Here is a 6,813-nt window from a genome sequence, read left to right on the forward strand (position 1 = left end):
AAAAAAGGTAACTATTGCGCCAAAAAAAATTTTAATAGAAATCGTGATTTTGTTTTAAATTCGCACTTTTTCAAATAAGCACCCTTTAATCAGCTTATGGAAATCGCAGATTTTTTTGCGATTTTAAAATTTGCGTTTTTAAAATCGCAATCCCAAACACCCTAAAATTGCGATTTGGTTTAAAATCGCAGATTATTTTTTAAAAAACGCACTCCCAAACGCACCCTTAGTTAAAATCAATTTATATATCTACTTATTTATCTTTTTATCTGTATGAAGCAGGTATCCCCCATCTGAAATGGTTTGGTGTTGAGGGAGAGTACAATGTCACGGTTATTGACCTTCTAGGGCCAAGCCTAGAAGACTTGTTCAACTATTGCAATCAAAAGTTTTCTTTAAAAACAGTTTTGATGCTTGCAACTCAATTTTCTTTAAAAACAGTTTAGAAACATATGAACTCGATCCCTTTTGAACTCGACTCAGCAAAACCCAGCACAAGCACAACATCCTCCTCAGGTGGAGAGGAAGGCACAGGCCTAAGAAACCCAAGCTGGAGCATACCCTTCGATGGAGAAGGAACACAGACGTCAAACTTACCCGTTGGGGAAGCAGAGACCGCCACTTCACCCTTCTCCTTAGGATCAACCCCACGACCCGCTTCAGCACCCGAAACCACAGTGTCACCCAAGAGAACCCCAATAGGCGATTCAGAAGCAGAACCCCAGTTGTTGCCCGAAGAAGAAAAAACCCGGAAGTTTGCATCCAAAACCCTGGAAATTTGGAATTCAGTCCAAACCAAGAGCAAACCCGGTCCACGTCAGCCCAGAACTTTCCCAAACAATTGGGCTTAATCCTCAACTTGACGCCCAGCCTAGCCATCATCCTTAAACCCCTCTTAGCTTTGAACTTAAGTCCTAGCCCGACAGAAAGAACTCGATCCACGTCAGCCATAAGCTTCGCAAGAACCTACTTCAACGAGCGCAAGGTCCTCAACTCGTCCAGCATAGAAGCGCCGCCACCCAGAGGAAGGCTCCTCCCCAGCTCAAAGCAGACCACCACAGGAGCCAGAGCTTCCACGAGGGACGGCTTCAAAGCACCCGGAGTGGCGGCAAGCACAGCCGCAAAGGACCAATTAGGCGAGCCACCATCCTCGTCGGAGATAACTGCAGGAACCGACGAACAATCCTTCGCAACAAAGTGCGCAAGCAGGTGTCATAGCTCGACCAAGAACCTCCGCCAACCACAACCTCCACGGCCCTCAACGAGCCTAACAACCCCTTTCCGACCACCCTCGACAAAGACAACCGCTTCTAAAAAGCAACCAGCCTTGTTGCTTCCATTACAGACCTTCAAAACCCCACCTCATCACAGAAAGATTTGACAAAATCCTCCTCCCCCTAAGACAAAAGCGCCTCCTCCACCGTGTCTGCTAACCAATCCGAACACAGGATCCCCAAAGAAATATACCCACCGAACCCCTTCCTCCTTTCCTCCAAGCGAAATACCGATTTGCCTGTATTCGCAGAAAAAGAGAAGGATTTTTAGCTTCCACCGAAAACCGCCGCCACATCTTTAATCACAACGAACGCGTCCCACAAACCAGAGGCCGAGCAATATTGGACATCTTGAAAATGTGAATGTTGTGATAATATTTTGAAGTTATAGGTAATCATCAACAAAGATTATCATGGTTGTAATTTGAAGATTACACGGTCAATAGGCTGGGTTGGACCTTATACAAGTTTGATGGTTGAACTGGTCTATGGTTTAATTGGTTGTTTTAGGGTTTCATATATATGTTTGTTGGGGATAGGGGAAAAGTATCAAATTCTGAGGGATTGGCAATTGCTTGGTATAACACTTAGGCCCCAATTACTAAAGAATTTCTGGCTTCCTAATGCATTGATATGCTACTCATATTTCCTATGGTATCTGTATTTGTCGCATGTTTGTCAATATAAAGTACCCACCACCATTTTTTTGTCTGTTCATGTGGTTTTCTTTTGGTACAGGGAAAACAAAAATCTCACAAGAACAACTTAACCAATTTGAGATTTGTTTCTGGACGCTGTGCTTTTGACATGGATGCCAAATGTTGGAAATTGAGGCTGCGATATACGAAATCAGTGCAAGTGATCGATGGAAAATAAAATATTTTTACGATTTTACACATTATGATTTGTTGCATTAGTTGTTTGATTTTTGCATTTGCAGCTTGTAAGTTTCAATCTTGTGTTGTGTTGGCAGTTTTTATATTTGCTTTGTGATTTGTAATTTTTAATTTGTAATTGTAATTGAAGGCTTGAATTTATGAGATTGTATTTGTAAATTGTAATTGTTTAGTGACTCAGAATGAAGTGAATATGTCAATTTGCACTTTTGCGGCAAATTGATTTTTAATTTATAAGATTGTATTTGTAAAATGTAATTGTTTAGAAGGGTTAAGTGAATGATAAAAGAGAGTGTAATTGTAAATTTGTTTGGTTTTACTTTTTGTAATGGATGGGGATAAAGGCATTTTTGGTTAATTGTGTTAGATTTTTGATTATTTTTATTTTTAAATTCCAACTAAAACTCAGTTTTGAAAATTGGATTTTTAAGAATTTAATTTTATGATTTTTTTTTTTAAAAAAAAAAAAAAAGATTATAAACGAGCAGAGCGAGCCGAGTGCCCGATAAGACACTTGAGTCAAGTTGTGGACGAGATCAAGCTCGCACACGATGTTAATGTTAGCAAGCCGAGCCGAGCCAAGCCCACCATTTAGGGCTCCGAGCTTTTTGCACAGTATCTGCGAGCCTATCCTGGACATTCCAAACTTGCCCAAGCTCGGCTCGTTTATAGCCCTAGGGCCATCCATGGATCAAGTGAGTTTGCCCGTATGATTTAACCCATTTAAATCTAACTCAAATCTTATTATTTCATGTCGGACGAGTTGTGTATTGACAACCTTTTAAATGCTTACTCAGCATTATTTCTTTCGCATTTTCTTTTGTTTCTTTTGCTCATTAATAAAGTTTATTTTGTTCTTGATGATATGTAATATCCGGTGGTGGATGGGTTTACACTGTAAACGTTATCACTAGCATCAACCAACAAAGTTTTTTGCTTCTTGGATTCTATGAACTTTAAACAATTTTTCAAATGCCTAACCAATGCAGATGTAGCACTAGATTTTGTTTTGCTGAATTTAGTCTTACACCATTTGCATTGGTTTTTTTTCACACCACCACCTTCATCTACTTCAACAAAATGATTCCAAACAAAAGAGGTCTCCTGCCACTCCTCTCTCTTATGTGAATTGATTGAACCAGCTTCTACATTTGAACCCTTAACCAATGTAGATGTAGAGGCAGTATCATGAACCCTAACACTAATAGTTTCGTCATCTATATTAGCACCTAGGCTAATTTCGAACTCATCCTCATTCATACTCCTCAATTGTATTTTCATTAGCAAGTAGCAAGTTAAACTTCAAACAGAAAAATGATATTAGTACATAACTATACTCATAGGTGGCTAACTATGTCGCTAAATTTCTAATCATGACAATTGCATACTTAAACTAACAAGCAGTATAAATTGCAAATTAATAAGCAGTATCATGGCAATTGCAAACTAAATCATATTGAATTTTAGTAAAATTATAAATTGCAAATTACTAATATATTAGAGGTAGGAACAACCAAATCCGAGAATAAATTAACATACTCAAAAAATTGAAGCAAAATCGTTAGGAAAAACATACCTTAGGGCTTAGCCTTCCTCCTGCTAGATCAAACAAGTGTATGACGGTATGCGGTTTCTTGTCACCTACAGACATCAGACATGTATATAAGGGGGATTAGGAGCCGTCAGATCGGAATTTGAAGCAAATACTCTGATGATAGGAACCCAAGAGTTCGTATTGAGAAAATATGGAAATTAAGGGATAAATCAATCACTTCGAGGGGATCGAACCTCCAATTGATCACTTCGAGGGGATAGGGCCTCCTATTCTTGCCTTCATCACAGGTAATTTTCATGGATGATTTGCCATACGACATCTACAGCTTATTTATAGGGAAAACAAAGCTAAATGTGAAATGAAATCTACAAAGTCAAGCATGACAGACAAGTATTTTTTTTTTTATATAAGTAAATGACAGACAAGTATTCTACAACCCATGAAGTCGAGCATGACAACTAAGAAAAACCAGTGTAGATCCTATAACCATCTAGAAGGAGGAGATCATCTAGAATGAGGATCCTATCATTCCCCCACCCTTAGAAACAACCTTGTCCCCAAGGTTGAATACCAATAAAGTCAGCAAAATGCTCCTTTATGGTGTTGTAGGGCTCCCATGTAGCATCTTCCCGAGGCAAGTGGGTCCACTGGATGAGGATGTTGACTGCAGTTTGATTAGGGCACTTGACAAGCCTACGATCCGAAATAGCAGCAGGTAGAGTGCAGATTTTTCCGGTAGATGCAATGTCGGACAAGTGTTGTTGAAAAAACACATGCGTGCCCAACTTCATTTTGAGGTAGGGCACATGGTAGACCGGATGTATCTCGATTTCCTGTGAAAGATCGATGCGATAGGTGACGGGGCTAATGTGCTTGAGAACTTTATACGGCCCACAAAAATGTTATGTCAAACGCATCCGGATAGAGATTTGATAAAATTATGTAGACAAAGAAAGACCCAATCATCATATTTGAATTTGCAATCACTCCTATGTTTATCGGCCTAATGCTTCATGTGGGATTGGGCGGCGGTAAGGTTATCCTAGAGAAGTCATGAAATGTGGTGCGTTCTTGAAGAACACAGTTAACATGATCCACCACCGATGAACATGTAGTGTATGTTGGTAGTATTGGTGGAGGCCGCCCATAAACTGCTTCAAAGGAAGTTATTTTGATGGTAGAGTGATAGGTGATATTATACCAACATTCGGCCCATGGAAGCCATAGGACCCACTACTTGGGCTTATCTCCCGTGAAACATTGCAAGCAGTTTTCCAAGTATCGGTTCACCACCTCTGCTTTTCCATTGGTTTGGGAATGATAGGTGGTGTTCATCTTCAACTACAGGCCCTGCAAACGTAAAAGCTCTTTCCAAAAGTTAGAAGTGAAAATCTTATCGCGATCACTTGCTATCGATGGAGGGATTCTATGCAATTTGACAATGTTATCCTCAAAGAGCTTTTTAGTAGTCAACGTTGTGTAGCGTTGGCCAATGGAACAAAAGTTAGCGTACTTTGTTAGGCGATCCACCACAACAAGGATTCGTCTTTCTGTTGTTGACACACTTCGCATTCTTCCTTCCAATAGGAGAGTCGAGAGATGCACTTGTAGGTCTGAAGGAATCGCGAATGTCCTGTGCTAAGGGTTGCATGTAATTCCTGCAAAATAGTAGATTTGTGAGTGGAATTGGTGTCCAAGATGATAGGCCCTTTGTAGCAGAGATGGTTCATAGCCCATGAGTGATGTGAAACAGAGGCAAGGTCGCAGGCTAGCTTCCGAACAATCTTTTGGAGCTCAGGATCATTGTTTTGTTCTTCCTTGATGTGCTCCAGAATGGGTGATGTCGTTGTTGTTGAGATAGTATGAGGCTCGGCCTGCTCCGGAAGATGAGAGAGTGCATCGACCACCAAATTCTCAGTCCCTCTTTTGTAGACAATATCATAGTCAGACCCGAGCAATTTGGTTACCCATTTTTGTTGATCCATGGTGGAAATCCTCTGGCCCAACCAATGTCTTCAATCCCATCCTCGATCCTATGGCGGCCACCATATCTTCATTACATGTACTATCCCAAGAATGAAGTGTGATTGAGAATGAGCAAAAATGAATTTTTTAATAATTTGCATGACCGAGGAAACCATAGAAAAATTTGGAATCAGCATTAACCTTCTGAAGCATGTCGTGGTCCTTCATAATTTGGAGCAAACACTTTGTCGTAGTCATGGTGCTTTGTTGTTTCAATTCCTTTGCTAGAAAGTCTTGCCACATCATATCATAGCTTGCGTCTTCGTCAAATTGTAAGGAGGATCTCAACTGATTATTTACCCATTTTAGACCTTGTACTCCCTAAGGAGAAGTTATCTTCTGCATCCAACAATGGATCTATGATTTCATCTTTTTTTTTTTTGACAACTATCAACTTTGGAGATATCTACACATGCGGATAAAACCAACTTTGAAATTGCTACCTATGTCCCAACCGACTCCTCTTGCCTGGCAATAGCTTTGCAAGTTAGGGTAGAAAATGAGTTATGTTGGCTCCTTGTTGGTTCATCTACCATCTTGATTCATTGACACTTTTTCTTCGCTGAATCTTTGTGCTTATTTCCTTGCAAACGAAATAGAAGCTCTAATGGTTTGGGGTCGATTGGTTTGAACTTCACGTCGAATGTTCGAGCGAAGACCCTCAACAAATTTAACTAATAGTTGTCTTTCTGTCAAGTTATGAGCATAATCAGATAATTGTTGGAAACGACTGATGTAATCTACAATTGTTGATGTTTGCTGAATTTTTGACTACTCGACATCAATGTTATCGAACTTGGAATAGCCAAATTGGGGAGCTTCCATATTTTTATTTATTTTTTATTTGGCACTAGGTATCCGGAGTTTCGCTCCGACTAATCCCGTGGGTACACAGGCCCACTGCAAGGAGTTTCCCGCAAGTGCACCTTGATTAATTCAAGGGTCGAACCCCCAATCCGATGGCCCCAAGAAGCAGTTTGCACTTCGTGGGTTTCAAACCTCAGACCTTGAGGAGCATACTCAAAGTCCTAGGCTATCCAACCACCTAAGACCTTCCATATAT

General features: G+C 40.3%; 1 protein-coding gene across 1 annotated transcript in view; it reads right to left on the reverse strand.

Moving 5' to 3' along the window:
- The window catches only part of LOC132180917 (protein RAE1-like), a gene marked incomplete in the record, with an annotated part of 51,811 nt that overhangs the window by 27,951 nt on the left and 17,047 nt on the right, over positions 1-6,813 (reverse strand). The window contains 2 exon segments of the mRNA XM_059593913.1: positions 3,747-3,811; positions 3,959-4,044.

The sequence above is a fragment of the Corylus avellana genome, chromosome ca5 (assembly GCF_901000735.1).
Source record: "Corylus avellana chromosome ca5, CavTom2PMs-1.0".
Classification (NCBI taxonomy): Eukaryota; Viridiplantae; Streptophyta; class Magnoliopsida; order Fagales; family Betulaceae; genus Corylus; species Corylus avellana.